Source organism: Apium graveolens, chromosome 4 (genome assembly GCF_009905375.1).
Source record: "Apium graveolens cultivar Ventura chromosome 4, ASM990537v1, whole genome shotgun sequence".
NCBI lineage: Eukaryota > Viridiplantae > Streptophyta > Magnoliopsida > Apiales > Apiaceae > Apium > Apium graveolens.
Genome location: NC_133650.1, coordinates 111,652,276 through 111,672,110, shown reverse-complemented (window position 1 = coordinate 111,672,110; position 19,835 = coordinate 111,652,276). Strand labels below are relative to the sequence as shown.

Sequence of the window (19,835 nt, the reverse complement as noted above, 5' to 3'; positions counted from 1 at the left end):
TAGATCAACATGTAGTAGGTGATAAGGCTCAAGAATTGATGATTCGGTCTTGCTCTTGAATGAAGATCTCCTTTGTTTAGCCTTCTAACAAGAATCACAAAGGCCATCAGGAGCAAATACTGACTTTGGCAGTCCTCTCACAAGATCTTTCTTGACTATTTCATTTATATTATTGAAATTTAAATGAGAGAGTTTCTTGTGCCAATTCCAGCTTTCTTCAATTGATGCTCTACTCATCAGATAGATTGCAGAACCATCAGTACTTGTTGAAAGCTTAGCTTCATAAATATTACCATGCCTGTATCCTTTCAGAATAAATTTGCCTTTAAATTTACTTACAACTTCACAGTGTTCTTCAAAGAAATCCACATGATAACCTCTGTCACAGATTTGACTAACACTTAGCAGATTGTGTTTAAGTCCTGAGACCAGAGCTACTTCTTTAATGATGATATTTCCAAGACTGATATTGCCATATCCCAATATTTTTCCAATGTTTCCATCTCCATAAGAAACACTTGGGTCAGCCTTCTCCACAAAGTCTGATAGCAGGGCTTTATTTCCAGTCATATGTCCTGAACATCCACTTTCCAGAACTAGGATGTTTTTCCTGTTGCCCTGCAATGACAAAGACCACTAATGATTAGTTTTAAGGACCCAAACTTGCTTGGATCCTTTGGCCTTATTAAGTTTGTTAACATTTGCAGCGGATTTAGTATCAGAGTTTATGTTAACATTTTTCTTATCAGAATTTACACTATCAGACTTTGAATCAGAACTTATACTAGAAGGAACAATGCTAACTTTCTGTAAAGAAGGTTTTATTTGATAATAATCATAGTACAAACTATGATATTCCTTACAAGTATAAATGGAATGCCATAAGCTACCATAATGAAAACAAGGATTTTATGGCTTATATCTAACAGACTGACTCTTAACTCCTGACTTTGAAGGTAAGGAGTTTATGTTCTTATTCTTCCTGCAAAAAGAAGCCAGATGGTTAGAACTTCCACAGTTATGACACGTTTTTCTAGGAGCATTAGGAACATGCTTATAATCATTGCTTTTATTCACACCTTCCTTTCCATTCCTATTTTTCCTAGGTGATTTTACCTTGTTTACATTCTTAACATCTTTCAGCTTATGCTTAAGCTGCTTCTTTGTCATTAAGCCTACATTTACTTCAGTTATCTTTTCCTGTTTTAGTTTATCAGAAGTTAATTCCTTTTTAACTTCTGATTTCTCAGTTTCAGTCTTTACAGCTACAAACTTAACAGGTTTTAACTGTGGCTTTTGTTTAACAACTATAGGCTTAATATCTACAGTTCCTTTATCATTCTTATCATCTCCATAACCTAAGCCCTCTTTCCAGTTTCCACTACTTAACAAATTCTGAGTTATTCTGCCAGAGTTAGTCCAAGTCCTGATAATCTCTCTTTCCTTTTCTAACTCAGTTTTTAGAGATTCATTCATTTTAAGTACTTCATCCCTAACATAGAAAGCATCATCTCTATCTTTCTGAGTTTGATGGAACATGACTAACTTTTTTTTTAAATAATCATTCCTCTTTTTACAAGCAAGATTTTCAGAAGTTAATCTTTCACATGTTAAAGTTTGATCTCTATATCTAATGAACATGGTTTTAAGATATCTTCTCAACTCATTAATATCATCAGTATGAAAGGCATAAGTAGTTTGAGGTACCTTTAACTCAGCAGCTTCAGGACTGCTATCAGCATTTGCCATATCAGCATTTGCCATCAAGGCATAGTTCTCCTCACTTTCAGAATCTGAAGTGTCTGTCCAGCTTTTCTTCTTTGTGACAATCCTAAAGGAACTGAACTCTGGAAGCAATCCTAAAGTCAATTGCTTCTATGCAAAGGCATCGTCAGATGAGAGTTGGCTATGGCACAAGAGACTTTCTCATCTCAATTTCAAAATAATGAATTCTCTTATAAAAAGAGAATTGGTAAGAGGTCTGCCTCAGCTGGAATTCTCTCCAGAAGGACTATGTGAGGCTTTCCAGAAAGGAAAGTCAAAGAAAGCAAGTCACAGAGGCACTGACACATCTTCCATAACTGGTGTTCTGCGATTATTGCACATGGATTTATTTGGACCAGTTAATGTCCTTTCGATGTCAAAGAAGTGTTACTGTCTTGTGATAGTTGATGACTATTCCAAGTATACGTGGGTTTTATTTCTTCACTCTAAGGATGAAACACCACAAGTTGTGATTGATCATATCAAGATGATTGAGTTAGATTCTAACGTCCCTGTTAGAGCAATAAGGTCAGATAATGGAACAGAATTCAAGAATTCACTTCTCAATGGATTCTGTATAGACAAAGGGATTACCAGACAATTTTTAGCTCCTAGAACCCCTCAGCAAAATGGAGTGGTAGAAAGGAAGAATCGTACATTGATTGAAGTTGCAAGAACGATGTTAAGTGAATCAGGTCTTCCAATGTACTTTTGGGCTGAAGCTGTCAATACTGCATGTTATACTCGGAATCGAACTCTAATCAACAAAGACTTCATGAAAACTCCTTATGAGATTTTGAATGAACAGAAACCTTCTATCAAATACTTTCATGTATTTGGTGCCAGATGCTTCGTGCTCAAGGATGGAGATGAGCGTCGTGGTAAATTCGAGGCAAAGGCATATGAGGGTATTTTTGTTGGATATGGAAGAAGATCATACAGAGTGTATATCATTGATCAACACAAAGTAACTGAAAGTGTCAATGTTACATTTGATGACCCTAAACTCCCTAGTATCCAAACTGAAGATCCTTCTGAGAAACTGAAGTTTGATGATATGTCAGATTCAGAATCAGAACATGGTCAAGAACCTGAGGTTGTTGCTGGTGAAGAACCTGTTAATCTTGATGATACTCAAGGTAATAGTGATGGAAACTTTGGCAACAATGGAGATACCACTGCTACTGATGGAGAATCTTCAAGTCAACATGGCAACAACTCAGGGGGAGATGCTGAAGGATCATCTAGTAGGACACAACATCCAAATGAGTTTCAAGGCGAATCATCAAGATCAAATCTTCCAAGACAGACTGTCTGGAATAAAGCTCATCCTTTTGAGTTGATTATTGGTGATCCAGATATTGGAGTCAGAACTAGACGTGCTACTCAAAATGAGTGTCTGTTCTCAGGATTTCTTTCTGAGATTGAACCTAAGAAGATTGAAGAAGCACTAACTGATCCAGATTGGGTGATTGCTATGCAAGATGAACTCAATCAGTTTGAAAGTCAACAAGTCTGGAAACTTGTACCTAGACCTACACACAAGAAAGCTGTTGGTACTAGGTGGGTATTCAGGAATAAACTAGATGAAGATGGTGTAGTTACAAGAAACAAGGCAAGACTGGTAGCAAAAGGGTATTCTCAAGCTGAAGGCATTGATTATGATGAAACCTATGCTCCAGTGGCTAGACTTGAGGCCATCAGGATATTTCTGGCATTCGCAGCATTCTCAAACTTTAAAGTTTATCAAATGGATGTCAAGAGCGCCTTTCTGAATGGAAAGTTGGATGAAGAGGTATATGTAGAGCAACCTCCTGGTTTTGAAGATCCAGATCATTTGGATTTTGTCTTCTTTCTTTTCAAGGCTATCTATGGGCTCAAACAGTCTCCAAGAAAATGGTATGACACTCTCTCTGAATTTCTTATTGAAAATAGCTTTATTAGAGGTGTCATAGACAAAACTCTTTTTTCTAAAAAACATAAGAATGATACTATATTAGTCCAAGTCTATGTGGATGATATAATATTCGGGTCTACTAATGATAATCTCTGTAAGAGATTTGCTAAGTTAATGCACAACAAGTTTGAAATGAGCATGATGGGAGAGCTGAAGTTCTTTCTTGGATTACAAGTAAATCAAAGGTTAGATGGAATATTTATTTGTCAATCCAAGTATCTCAAGGAACTCCTCAAAAAGTACAATCTAGAGGATTCTGCATCAGCAAGGACTCCATCAACTACAGCTGTCAAGCTTGGACCATGTGAAAACTCCATTAAGGTAGATGTCACAAGCTACAGAGGTATGATTGGCTCGTTACTCTATCTTACTGCAAGTAGACCAGATATTATGTATGCTACATGCTTATGTGCAAGGTTCCAAGCGGATCCTAGAGATATTCATCTCGTTGCTGTTAAACGAATCTTAAGATATCTTAAGGGAACACCAAATATAGGTATTTGGTACCCTAAAGAATCTGGTTTTAACCTTGTTGGATATACAGATTCAGATTACGCAGGAAGTGTTGTTGATAGGAAAAGCACCTCAGGGAGTTGTCAATTCCTAGGAAGCAGGCTAGTCTCATGGTACAGCCAGAAACAGCAAACAGTTTCCAACTCAACGGCCGAGGCCGAATATATTGCTGCTGGAAGCTGCTGTGCTCAAATCTTGTGGATTAGGAACCAGCTACGAGACTATGGCTCTGTATTAAACAAAATTCCTATTTTATGTGACAATACAAGTGCAATAGCCATCACCAACAACCCTGTGCAGCACTCGAGGATAAAGCACATTGACATCAGGTATCATTTTATTAGAGAGCACGTTATGAGTGGTACTGTTGAACTATTTTTTGTTCCAACAGAAGAATAAATAGCAGATATTTTCACTAAACCACTTGATGAATCCACATTTACCAGATTAGTTGGTAAATTGGGCATGTTGAATAGTTTTAGTGATTAATTTAGTTAATATCTGAGATCTGTTCTTGAATGAATTTACAAATGAATTTTTCATAAATGAAAAATTCATTTGCAAATTTATTTTATCATTTTATCATATGTCTTGCTTATTTCTATGGAATTTTTATTATCTTATCTTATTTATTTACTCAAATTGTTAATTTTAATGTCTCAGAATATTTTATTTTCTCTAAAAATATTTTTCTATGAATTTAATTTGTTAAAATTCAAAAGAAATCTATTTTTGGACTGAAAATATTATTATCTCTGAAATATTTTAATTATTTTAATTTTGTAAATATTTTCTGAATTTCTACTATTTATATAAGACTTTATTTCAGTTTTCCATATTTTCTGTACATATTTGATTGTCTTTCTACTGAAATGACAATCGGCAAGACAATTAAAATTGTCTTGCTGAAAATCATTTCAGTACTTATATATATACACATATATACATATTAATTCTGTTTGTAAACGTTTTATTTCCAGAATGACAATCGGCAAGACAATTGAAATTGTCTTGCTGAAAGTCATTTCAGTATATAATTGTCATTTTAGTGTTTTTCAGTATAGTTTTATACTGGCAAGACAATCGGTATGACTATCAATTGTCTTGCCAGTTATAAACTTTTATATATATATTTTTCTTTTATACTGGTATGACAATCGGTATGACTATCAGATTGTCATACCAGTTATAAATTTAGTGTTTATTCTTTTATTTGTTTTCTTTCTTTTACCTGGTATGACAATCGGTATGACAATCCCGGATTGTCATACCAGTTATACTACTTAATGGTTTTTGTGTCTGTTCTTTTTATTTTCATCAGTTCAGTTCATTTTGTTTTTCAAATTTCAACAGTTTCTCTTGTCTCTCTCTCTCTCTCTCTCTCTTCGAACCAACAGATCTCCATTGTTACTCTTGTGCTCGAGTTCTTACTCAGCAATTTACTCCTGTTATATATACATACAAGTATATACATAAAGGAGTGCTGCCAAAATTTTTTCAAATTTTTTTTTCTCGAATCAATTTTTTTTCCCTTTCAAAATCAGTTAGTGTGTGTTGAATTTGGGTATTTTTTAATTTTAATTTCAATTTCTGTTTTGTGTCTTTTGGTTTTTCAAATCTGTGTTTGTGAGTTAGGAATTTTAACGAGATACATTCCTTTCTAAATTTTTCGATTATAATTAATTTAATTCGAATTATAAATTAATTTAATTAATTCGAATTTTCATTATTCTTAAAATTCTGAAAGTGTGTGTCTTATTATTATTTTAAATGGCTCTCAATTTCCAAATTGTCGCGCATAATCAGGTTGGTTATTTTAATCCGGAAAAATGTGATGTGGAAAAATTTAAGCCTTGGATTAGATTTTTAAATGACCATTCGATTGTTAGCTCTGCTATTAAATCAAATGTGATTTTAAATGTCGATCTGCTTAGACTGATTTGCACAACCTCTACTGTGGCCGATGATTCAAAATCTTTTTCATTCACCGTGGCAAACACACAGTATGTAGTTGATGAATCAGTCATCAATCAGGCGTTAAATTTTCTATTGGACAATTTCTGTAATTTACCCTCTGAAAATGATATCACAAACTTTTTCCATGCTATTCACTATCAGGGGGTGATCAATTTAACCAAACTTTCAAAATCCAATTTGGTATCTGAATGGGATATTTTCTTCGATACACTTTCTAAAGTGTTTGCCAACTGCACTAAATCCAACTTTCACAACATCACTTCCACTCTGCAGTATATTGGTCTTGCGGTTGTTTTCAATCAAAGGATCAATTTTGGCAAACTAATTTTTCCCATTCTCTTGAGACGTCTCACTACTGCTTTATGTGATCATTCTACAAATCGTAGGGTATCATATTACTATGCTCGTTTTGTCATGCTTATAGCAGATCATCTTCTCACACCTGAACACAAAGCCCTTTTTGCTAACTCTGCAGTAACCGAACCCCCTCCAGTAAGCAAAAAGATTTACACCCGCCAAGACACAACCTTTAAATTCATGCAAGTTCCAGTACTTGTATCTGCTTTCATGGCCACTTATATTCCTTTACCTATGTTTAATCTTCCCGGTCATGAACAACAACCTCAACCTCCAGTGGTTCAAGCCACCCAGGCTCCTCCAACATCAGATGCTCTTCCTTTACAGGTAGTAATTCCTCACTCTCACTCCATTCCTACTTCTGTTGAAAGACCCCCAGTGGTTGATAAGGCTGACCATGAAGTTGTAGAACCACAGCTTCAATCCCAGGTCATAGAGCCAAACACAGAGTCACATTCTATCTCAACCTCTCCCCCACTGTCTAAAATGTTACCCAGAAGGTTAATAGGAAGTAGTGCATTGTTAAATGTGAGTGAACCCTCAGCTCTGCCTCCTCCAAAGAAAAGAAGAACTTATACTGAGGCATCTGAAAGCCCATCTTTGTCCTCCCAACATGACATGGACTTTGAAATGGCCAATGAACAGTTACTAGAGACATTCTCTCAACAGGATGAATCTATTGAAATTCGCCATAGGGCCATGGCATCTTGTACTGAGTCAAGCACAATTCCATTACTCACAATGGAACCATACATACCCACAGATGATCCTCAGGACACAGAGCGAGGAGTGCACATAAAGTCTGTTACAGTGCCTGCCATAGTTACGGCAGAAGAGCAGTCACATGCTTCTGAGGGAAAATCTGACTCTCAGCCACCCTTAATAGAGTCATTTTCTCCCCTCCCAGATTAAACACCTCTGGCTCCCTCACGGGGTTCTCCACTCGCAGATTTATCTGGAGAAAGTGGAGGGCAACTCGGTCAATCTATCCCTGAAGCAATTCAGACATCTATTTCACATGAAATGATAGGTTTGACTGAGGATCGGGACTCGCGAATTCCCATTACACCACCACTGACCTCTCTTGAAGAGGCTAGGGTGATTTTAACTGCAGGTACAGAAGAACAGCAACAGGAAGACTCCTCACGAGCAATTATATTGAGAGAAACACAAGCACGTGAGGTGAGTGAAGCAAACACGAGTGAAATTCAGGTGAGAGCACACACAGACACTGATACTGTAAACCTGTTAGCTCAAATTGCTGCTCTAAAAGAAGAACTTGCTAAAAGTCAAGCTGAAGCTCAAGCATTCAAAGCACAAGTGGTTGAACGGTCTTCTTCTTCCACCTCTGTCAACAATCAGCTGGCACTCATAAGGAATGATATCTCAGATCTCAAGAACACTGTCATACCAAAGCTCAATTCCATTCAGGAAACTCCAACTTTATCAGCTGATGACATTTCTGACTTCTGCTCTCTACATACAAGGATGACTTCTCTTGAAGATTTGGTTGAAATGAATCATTCACTGGATTCCTCTAGATTTCTGAAGATAGAGACAGGTATGGAACATCTGAATGAAGGGATGAAGCACCTGTACTACATGATCAAAAATTCTCACTGTTCCAATGAAGAACAAAGGACTTACTTTGAAGGGCCGTCTGGTGGAGGCTCAGGCTCGGGAGGTGATGGAGGTCATGGAAGATCTAAGGGAAAGTCAGTAGAGGATCCCTCAACTAAGGGGGAGAAGAAAGGGAGTAGTGGAAAGGGGAAAGAAAAAGATACCTCTGCTGGGGACAAAGGAAAGGCTGATGATGTCTATTACAGTGGAGAACAGGATGACTTTGATATTTTTGACATTCCCACTGAACCAGTCTTGGAAGATAAAGATGGTTTATTTGAAGCTGAAGAGGAAAGTGATTTTGGAGAATGGGAAGAGGAAGCTACAGTGGATCCTATCTTTGAGAAAGAGTTTCAGCAGCAGCAGTCAGAGATAAAAAGAAAAGAAGCTGAACTCAAAAAGGTCTCCCAGATCATTGACATGAGGAAAGACATACAAAGAACAGAAACTCTTCAAAAGCAACGTCTTCATGACATTAAGGCTCAAGAAAGGAGAAGAGATGTCAGACTGAAGAGTGGTGAAAAATGGGATGAAGCTAGGAGAGTACTTGATATGCCTCAGCTGAGCACTAACAATGATAGACAGTTCCTACATCTTCTTGACAAGCTGGAAATCTCAAATCCTAACAATGACATGTACATGAATGCTATCAAGACTGAAGTTTCAAGGATCACAGCTGCTTTTGATAGATCCCTAAATGAGATGAGCATTTTTATATATTGTCAGAGTGAAGGATCTTTCAAGGTGTCACTTCATCTGTTTGAGAATCGTTCTTTGTCAGAGATTTGGGTTCTTCTCAACAAGGTAAAAAGAAGCTCATAATTGAATGAAGTCCTTCGAGAAAGGCTTAAAGAGTTTGCCAGCAGGGCTAGTCCTCAAGTGGTCAACAATCCTCATCAGGTGAGATTCTTTAAGTCTGATTGTCTTCAAATCTGTCAGCTAGATGTACAATCTCTTAAAGACTACTCAGCTAAGCATCTGGTCTGGATGGAACATCATTTAAGAACTGCTGGATACTCATCCATGTTGAAGACTCAAGCTGCTGATTTGATTCAAGCTTATTGTGAAAAGAATATTAAAAGGTACAATCAGATCAAGAATAAGCTGAAGTCAGTTGGAGTTCAACCAGTCAGACCAGCAAGCTTCACTTCAGAAAAGGATCGTGTCTTTGACAAAGAGTTGCTTCAAGATTTAGAAGAAGGTGAAGTCAGAAGAGAAGACAACTGAAGTCAATTAGCTCAAAACTCATTGTAATATGATTAGAGCTTTATGAATCAAGATAGTCTAATGTAGTTATATGTTCAGGCTAGAGGAACATCTATCTTGTATTCACTTGTAAATATCTTTTGGAATCTGGAAATTGTTAAATATAATCCAGAACTTTTCTGCTATTTACTTTGTATTACTGTTTTTATCTTTTTCTTATTTGTTAGTTGAGTTATCCTCTAGGTATTTGTTGTTATTGTCTAACAAGCAAATAGGGGGAGATTGAAAGGCATATGGCATAGCCTATTTGTATATTCGAGGATATAACTCAACTCAAATAAGAATGTAATAAGTAAATAGTGGATCTATCGTCAGAGAGATCTTACAAAGTAACATCTGTCAAACGGTTAAGAAACATTATTCATCTACAGTCTTGAAGACTTAATTCACTGGAAGAAGCTCAAGAAATTGATCAAGCCTCAGTGATATAAATCAAGATTGTGGATTTAATCAAGCGACAGAGATCTCGTCAGGGTATCAATTAATTACAAGGATTTAATCTGAAGAAAATCATGAGTATCAAGGTCAAGGCTTGAAGAAACATCACGGAAGTTAGTCACTCATGAACCAGAAAGTACATCGAGTGTCAACATTGAAGTGGTGGAATTGATTCATAATTGACAGTAATTTTCAGAAGATTTTCAGAAGAATGGTTGCTGCTCAAGATTAGTATTAATTCTCTATTAATTAATTAAGTCAAATAATTTAATTAAGAAAATAAATTATATCTGCAAAGATTAATTTATTGATTAATTGAATTAATTGATTAATTAATTCAGAATTAATATTAAGGATTTTCAGAATTATTATTAGATTAAAATCTATTAATAATTCAGTAAGACAATGTGATTTGAACTACTATGACAATCGGTATGACAATTGATAGTCATACCGAAAGTCTTGCTAGTTCATTCTGATTGTCTTGCTAGCTATTGGGATTGTCTTGCTAGTTCAAGAGGATAGTCTCACCGAAAGTCCTACCAGTTCAAATGGATTGTCATACCAGTTCATTTGATTCTTGCCGAAAGTCTTGCTGAGTAAACTGGATTATTCTGTTTACTTAAACAACAAAAACACAACAGAAGATATTTATGCAATAATTCAACAGAAAACACAAGTCAAGAACTCAGCAGAAAACAAAGGCTCAACATTTTATCTTTCATCTGCTTTATTCAAGATCAAAATTCTAGATTAAAAAGTTAAATCCAATCCACTAGAATTATTTATCTTGTTCTTGTGTATCAATCTAGCGGATTAAAATCCCTAGAACTTAATCTCAAATCGCATTTAGCATTTGATCTTTTAATTGCAAAAATAGAAAAAGTTCATGTCGAATTTATTCTAGATTTGTAATAATTGATTTGAGATTAATCCCTTGTAACTGATACCGTAGTTGTAACACCTTTCAAGTTTAATAAAAGTTTTATTGAACTTGAATTTTGTTTCACATTTTTATTCCGCATTTTATTTGATTAAACAGTATTATTTGCATTCAACCCCCCCTTCTACAAACAAATTGGGACCTAACAATTCTTAAATGATAATTTTGCAAGTTGAAATGCAGCCAGAGTAAAAGTTGATAGTCCTTTTTAAAAGATGAAATTTTGGCTAAGTCAGAATTTATATCTCGACGGATGTTCATTATCCGTTGAAAATGAATATCCGTTGAATCACATCATCCGTTGAAGTATCAATTATTACTCTGGGTACTTTTAACATTATCCGTCGAATTGCACTCAATCCTAGTCGTTGATCTTGAGCATTATCCGTCGAATTTACGTACAACCTGTATGTATATTTCAACAGATAATCTTAGAATTTTGACAGTTTTTTTTAAATGGCTATTTTGGACTATTTCGATTGGTTACTTTATTTTAATTTATTACTTTTGACAGTTTATTTTTGAGATGGTATAAAAGCCAAATTCATTTTTATTATTTTCTTTTATCATTCTCAAAGCATTTTCTCTAACTTTCTTCTTCCCCAAAGAAAATTCTCTCTTTCTGTAACTAAACTCAATCACAGCAATGGAACCCGTAGTCAAGATCATGTTCTTAACTGGCTTTGTCTATGAAAAGAACAACTTTGTGGCTTTGGTGAACAAGCAGATTCCGGCATCTGAAGATTATTACAAGATAATAGACTTCATACTGAACTGCAAATTGAATTATGCCATGCTTGAATCCCCAACCATCTACCGTGAAGTTGTTGAGGAAATTTGGACTACAGCAGTGTTCAACTCCAAGGACAAGACTATTACCTTCACACTCAAAGATAATGAACACTGTGTGAACTGTGATGCTATTGAAAAATGCTTTAAATTGCCTGAAAATAACACACTTGCTCCACACACTGACACTGATATGAGTAAAGTGCTAGTTTCTATGGGCTATGCTCTTGATGCCACTAAGTTAGGTGATGTTAGGAGAATGGGTCTTAGGAAAGAATGGAGTTTTCTATGTGATTCATTTATAAAAGTATTTTTTGGTAAAATTAGCAATTTTGATGCTGTTACTTATTCACTTGTGCACATGCTTTATATGCTTCTTAGTGATAAGTACTTTAATTTTAGCACTTCTGTTATCTATGAGATAGGGAGTAAGTTAGGTGATATCAAGAAGAGGTCTAAGAATATTTATTAAGCTAAATTTTTCATGATCTTAGCTAATTTTGTTTTTGAGGACCTCTCCATTGAGAATCCAACAAACAAATTAGATCGTTGGGTCCAAGAAAGGAGAATTATTGCTGACTTGAACAGGGCAAATCATCACAAGGATGTTACACATGTGTACATGCCAATCATGGAGTTGCCTCAGGTAAGTGAGGTAAATGTTTCTGTCTCTACCACTATTTCTCAACCACCTATTATTTGCCTTCAATTGTGGTAATGGCATCTGTGAATGTGACCAAATAGATGCCTACACAAGCCACTAAAATAAAGGTTTCCAAATCTAAATCAAGAAAGCCCCCTCTGGTTTCTCTCAAAAGGATGTAACTATTGAACAAATCTCTCATCCAAGAGCATAGGCCAAAAGGGTAAGGGACACTAGCTTACCCTAAACTTATACCAGAAAGAAGAAATCTAAATATAATGGGGATACACAGGGTGCACACACAGTGCCTACTGCAGTTAAAGACTCAGTACATGCACCTTGTCAAAGTCAGTTTGACGTGGCTCCAATAAATGTGGAGTCACAGCCAAAATCTTTAACTATAGAAGCACCAAACACACCAAACTCACCTATACAATCACTGGATGTAGACATGATTTATACATCAATTCCTGATTCTCCATCTTTAACTCTCATGGAGAAGCCAAAAATCCAAGCAAGTGAGCATCAGCTTTTAGATAATCTATTGGCTCACTTGCCATTTCTTTCTGAGTCTACTAAAATATCTGTGTAAAATATCAAATCAATCATCACAGATTCTATAGTAGTCTCTACTCAAAACTCATTAATTTCTTCTATCTCGAAGGATATTGTTCATCCGTCGACAAGTAAATGTATCTCGATGGATGTGCTTAACAACAGTCATCCATTGACACTTCAAACTACTACTTCGACAGATGTTCCTCATCCGTTGATAATCACTGCACCACTTCAAATTTCACCAACTGTCACAAGTGCATATGATTTAATAGTAGTACAATCACTCTTAGGACTGAGGGAAGGGAGTGAATTGAGTGAGAGGCTGAGTTGCTCTCAGGAAAAAGGAGAGGAAAAGAGAGACATTATGCAGGCTATTTCTTCCAGCCTGGCAAAAGTGAGAGAGCGGAGTTCCACCTTAGAAGGTGAACGTGAGGGTGTGAGGGTGGTGAGAAAAGGGCAGCCCTTGATACAAGAAAATAGAGAAAATGGGAGAAATGCATGTACAGGAGATATAAGGATGAAATCCATTGCTAGTGAGTCAATGAATGTCAGTGATACAGAAAAGGAGAGACTATTTCAGCAAAAATATCAAGCTGTCATAGATTCTATCTCCTTCAATGCTGAGACATTTACTCATCATGTTTCAGCTTATCAAACTCTAGCTGGACAGGGCAATGAGGATGCTGAAAGGATGCTCAACTTGGTGCACACTACTGCTTCTATGCAAAGGGCCAACAATGCCATCACAGCCATGCCACCCACAGCTGGTGATGACATTGATTATGGAACTGGTGGTTCTGAGGATTTATTTGGTGATGAAGATGATGATGAAGGAGATTCAATGGACATATGGGAGATGCAAGCCCTAACTCAAGATCTAGTATGCCATCTTGGGCATTTTCCAAAGAATGTGATGAGCAACATTTCAAGTCTACTCTCTTTCATATCATTCAACAAACTCAGACAACTCTTCAAGCTACAACCAATGCCAACACCAAGAAGCTACTTCAAGCACATCTCAATTCTCTTCAACTGCACCAAATTCAATCTCTTAAATACAATCTGGATGTCACTGCAATTAAAACAGAGATTGATAAAGTCAAGAAGGATGTTTCTGAGAGATTGGATGCTAAATTTCCCAACACAACCCTGTTTGACATCAACAGACAACTATGGAAAAACTCTAATCTTGCTAGCAAAATGGACTCCTTGGACACAAGACTCAAAACCTTGGAAGCTTCCATCACTTCAATTCATTTACATCAAGCTCAACAAACTCAGTTGCTTCAAAAGATAGTGCTTGCACAGACTTCTACCTCTTCTCAACTTGATGCTAACAAAAAGAGGAAATAGACTCAATTATTTTAGTTAGCCAAGAGGAGCCAACAAGTGAGTGGGAAATTATGCTAAACATACAAGTTAGTCAAGTAATTGTTCCAGAAATTACTTTTCCTAAGGAACCAGTCTTGGACAGCATTGATCTGATCCAGATAGCAGCTGCTAAGTTCGAATCAAATAAAAAATTCAAAAAGCTTGATGTTGCAGCAGTTGAGAAGGAACTGGATGAAAAATGGAAGAAAATTGATGAAGAGATAGAAAAGAAGTTTGCTCCAATTGAGAAGAAAGACAAGGTCTTTTCTCACTTCTCTCAATTGAGACAAATTTCTGCAAATGAAATGAGTCTGGGTAATTTGGAAAGGGGCCAACCTTCATATATAAAGTCTCCAAAAGCCAACTTGGTTTTGAAGCCCAAAGAAACTATCCAAAGTCATTTGACAAGAATCCCTTGGACCTTATGTTTGAGACTTTAAGGCCAGATGAAAAGAAGCTGTTGGCAAGGTCCATTGCATTCTTCAAAGATCCAACTGACTCAGTGCTAAAGAGAAGAATTGCTTAGATCTACAGGAATGGGAAATAAATCTGTGTGGTGGCTGGACACCCTCAGTTTGCAGAAGCAAAGAAGGAAGAAAAGGAAAGAATCAAGCAAAAAAAGAAGCAAGCTACTTTAGATGCTAAGAAAGTTAAACAGAAGAAAAAGCAAGCTGCTATAGTAGCCAAGCTTTAAGCTGTGAAAACTGCAACTGAGATTTCTGTAAATAACTTGTGGTAGCTGAAGATCAAGATTAAAAAATGTACAAGGAACCTCAACAGAAAAGGAAGTTCAGATATAAAATCCTTCCCAAAAGAATGTTGGATTTTGGTAATGATAAGATGGAAGATTACATTCCCAAACAGTCTACAACTTCAACTCAAACATCCAAGCCCTCAGAAGTGCAGGATGAATTTAAGGTGAATCCTACAAAGAACTTTCATGATGAGCTAATAGTTCCCAAGGATGAGCCTATAGACTGGGATAGTTTGCCTCTTCCTGAACTTAATTTACCAATCTTCAACAAACTAAAGAAGACAAAGACAAGAGCAATCAAGAAGGTCAAGCCCGTGAAACTCAAAACCAAAACCTTAACCAAAACTCAACCAACTGTTAGCAAGAGAGATCTTCTATATATATGTAACATCAAGGAGTTTTCAGATATAAATTTTTACATGGATGAACTAGAAGAAGTGAGAGCAATTGATACTCACAGGAATCTACCTGAAAGATTGGTGTTTAAGTACAAGGGTGGGAAAGAGATCATATGGCCCCTTCACAGGATTCTTCAAGAAAGCTATTCTGTTTTGATAAAGATCTTCTCATCTTTCAAGAAATTTTTTGGATTTAATGTGACTGCCAAAAGAATGATTCTAAAGAAGATAAAAGAGCTAAGGAGCAGTAAAGCCTCAAATGCACTCCCAAGGACTCTATCAATTCACTTCACAGGAAATAAAGTGCACTTGAGGCCTTACTGACTGATGAAATTCATGGATGATAAATGAATTAGGAGATTCTTCAGGCTGGATGACAAATTGTGCATCTCAAGCAATGAGACTCTATTGGAAATGCAAGAAAAGCTAGACTTATCAAATGCTGAAGAACATGAATTTCAGACAACTCCAAAATCAAATAGAAGAGAACAACATGAAGCTTGGCAAGAAATCAAGACAATCAAGGAGATAGATCACATCTGCTCAGACTAGAGGAGAACCTTGAAAATGATTGTGAGAACTCTTTGTGCACTTTACTTTGTTCAATTTTCAGATAAACTGTAGCACTTACAAGTTTTATCTACCATTATTCAATCTATTTATTTAAGGGTGTTTTGTTATCATCAAGTATCTCTTAATTTATGGCTACAATTCCGGTAGATATAAATTGGGGGAGATTGTTAGCAATATGTTGTGAACTTTATGATAAGTTAAATAAAACACCTTTGTAGATTTAACTTAGTATTTTGTAACTTTCAACGGATGATCATTTCAACATCCTTTGAAAGAGTAGCTTATGTACAATAAGATTAGTAGCACATTTCTGCATACTTAAATAGCTTAGTGAACTAGATCTTTGAGATGTATCTAAGTCATGTTCACTACTAGAATGATATGCAAGATAGGTTGGTTAATTGTAAATAGATGATGCCTTGAAATGTTGTATAAATGAAATGGAGTTAACTGTCAAGGATTAGTCTCAACGGATGATTCTCAAAGGTTAAACGGATGCTCAGATAAAGCTTCAACGGATGATCTACAAAGCTTCAATGGATGATCAACCAAAGTATCAATGGATGATCATCCACAGTTTCAACGGATGATTCAATGAAGTTTCAATGGATGTTCAAATTCAAAAGAGCAGTTGATAGTGACTTGATAGTCACATGCGTTGATTGTATGAAATTGGAATGTGGCAGCCTGTTAGTAGGATTTAGAGAACAAAGAAGCATTTCCATTTCCATGCTAAACTGAAGTTATTCAAGGATGATGGAAAGAGAAGTGAAGAAGCATGATATTAGACTAGATTCATTTTGTCTTATTAGTTCATCTTTTTATCATGTATCTTGGTAATATATAAACCAAGAGTAGCAAGTAGAACAACTAACTGAGTAAGCATTATTTTCAGAGAGATAGAAAAGGCTGTATCTGTTAAGAATCTCTTTGTAATTCTGCAAGTTCTCTTGTAAGCAGCTGTGTGCTATTCAAGCATCACAGAGTTCTCATCTTTATATATATATATATATGTTGGATAAGTTCAAATCCACCAGAAAGTTTTAAAGCCTTGTATTTTATTGCTTTGTGTTTTTATTTCTATTTTACTTTCATTCCGCACTTCTCGCAAAATTAAACACAGTTATATATTAAGTAAGAACATTCTTAAAATCAGAAAAGAAGCTATAATTACATTCAACCCCCCTTCTGTAATTATTGTTGCATTGGTTGGGAATAACACCTTTGATATCTGCTATCGTCCATCCAATTGCTGATTTGAACTCTCTCAGAATTCTTAAAAGTTTTTCCTCATCACTACCTAAAAGGTCAGACGCAATAATAACAGGAAAAGTAGATGCATCACCCAAAAAGGCATACCTTAAGTGTTCAGGTAATTGTTTAAGCTCCAGTATAGGAGCTTCCTCAATAGTTGGCTTGAGGCGCTTTGGAGATTTGTTCAGCTCCTCCATTCCAAGAGATTTAAAAGGCATATCCATCTTCCTCTTCCAGGGAGAAGCATTCAGATATTGCAATTGCTCATCACCTTCATCATCTTCGCTATTAGAATTCCCCAACAAGGCCTTTTCTAATGCATCAGACCTTAACAATTGATCAAGTTCTGAAGTAACCATAGAATCGACCAACTCCACCTTTGAGCACTCCTCATTTTCTGTAGGGAACTTTATAGCATTGAACATATTAAAAGTTACATCCTGATCCAGCACTCTCATGGTAAGCTCACCCTTTTGCACATCAATCAAGGTTTGGCCAGTCGCCAAGAAAGGTCTTCCTAAGATTATGGAAATCTTCTTATCCTCCTCGAAATCAAGAATCACAAAATCAGCAGGAAAGATGAGTTCATCCACCTTGACCAAAATATCCTCGACAATGCCTCGCGGATATATAATGGAACGATCAGCCAGCTACAGAGTCATATAAGTAGGCTTTGGATCAGGTAAGTCCAACTTCTTGAAGATTGACAAAGGCATCAGATTGATGCTAGCTCCCAAGTCACATAAGCATTTGTCAAACGACACATTTCCAGTGGTGCAAGGAATAGTGAAGCTTTCAGGATCTTTAAGCTTCGGAGGCAACTTCTGTTGCAGCGCAGAACTGCATTCCTCCATGAGAGCAACGGTCTCTAAGTCATCAAGCTTCACTTTACGAGAAAGTATGCCTTTCATAAACTTTGCATAACTAGGCATCTGTTCAAGAGCTTCAGCAAAATGTATGTTGATGTGAAGTTTCTTGAACACCTCCAGAAACTTTTCAAACTGCTTATCCAGCTTTTTCTTCTACAGCCTCTTAGGGAAGGGAGGTGGAGCATAGATCTGTTTCTCCCCTGTATTACCCTCAGGAGGAGTGTGTTCAACAGTAGTCTTCCTTGGTTCCACTTCAGCTTCCTTTTGTACTTCTTCCTCAGCTACAGCTTCTTCATCCGAAACTTGAGAGTGTTCAGGATTTGCTACCTTCCCAGACCTTAATGTAATTGCCTTTACCTGCTTCTTAACTTCCCTCTTTCCTAGCTCAGTGTCACTTGGGAGTGTACCAGGTTGATGATTTAACAAGGCATTGGTAATTTGCCCAATTTGATTTTCTAAGGACTTGACAGAAATCACGTGACTCTTGCACATGAGCCTCGACTCCTCCAATTCAGATTTTTCATTCGACTGTTGCAGCTGGAGTTGTTTCCTTGGTGCATATTGTGGTTGCTGAAAATCAGGGGGATTGTACTGCTTTACTGGATACTGCTGATAAGGCTGCTGAACCGCATTCTGAGTGTTGCTCCATCTAAAGTTAGGATGATTGCGGTTGTTAGGATGATAGGTGGCTGGTACGGGTTGTTGCGACCTCTAAAAGTTACTCACGAACTGAGCTGATTCACTAGAAATGGCACACTGATCAGTCTCATGGGCACCAACATAAAGCTCACAGACACTAGTGATCTGATTAACTCCATAATTAGACAGAGAATCCACCTTCATCGTCAAAGCCTTAAGTTGAACAGCTATAGCAGTAGCTGTATCCAAATCCAGAATTCCTGCTACCTTACCCTGAGATAATCACTGAGTAGGATTCTAGTATTCATTAGCAGCCATCAGTTCAATTAATTCATAAACTTCATCGTAGCTTTTAGCCCATAAGGCTCCTCCTGATACTACATCAAGCATGGGTCTAGAAGTAACACCCAGACCATTATAGAAATAGTTAATGATCATCCAGTCAGGCATTTTCAAGACCTTTGTCAACGATATATATAATAGCAGGTTACCATGATAAGGACACTTCATAAGCATCTCCTTATATCAATCCCAAGCCTCGCATAAATATTCTCCAGATTGTTGAGCAAATTGAGTAAGTGCATTTCTGATTACAGCCGTCTTCGCCATAGAAATGAATTTGGTTAAGAACTTCTTAGCAAGATCCTCCCATTTGGTGATAGACCCTGGTGGTAAAGAATGTAACAAACACTTAGCTTTATCCCGCAGAGAGAATGGGAAAAGCCTCAACTTAATAGCATCTTCAGAAACTCCATTGAACTTGAAAGTGTCACAGATCTCGATGAAATCTCTGATGTGCATGTTGGGGTCTTTTGTCGGAGAACCCCCAAACTGAAAAGAGTTCTGTATTATCTGAATCGTGATCGACTTGATCTCAAAGGTATTAGTCGAGATGGCTGGTCAAACAATGCTAGACTGAATATCATCGATCTTCGGTTGAGAGTAGTCCATCAAAGCCTTTGGATTCGCTTCTGGTTCTCCCTTTGCAACAAGAGCCTCTTCTTCTTCCTTAACTAAGATTTCTTCTTTAACTTTCTCCTCGACTACAACTTCTTCCTCAACTTGATCCAATGTCCTCTTAAGAGACCGAGAACACGTATGCATACACGCTCGCTAGAGTACCTGAAACACGACAAGGAATTAAGCAAGTAA

General features: G+C 36.7%; 1 non-coding gene across 1 annotated transcript; it reads left to right on the top strand.

The window, feature by feature from the left end:
• Positions 1–19,170: 19,170 nt before the first annotated feature.
• On the top strand, positions 19,171–19,277 carry LOC141722086 (small nucleolar RNA R71). The gene has a single exon (XR_012575118.1). It is a non-coding gene; the product is annotated as a small nucleolar RNA R71 (small nucleolar RNA).
• Positions 19,278–19,835: the final 558 nt, after the last annotated feature.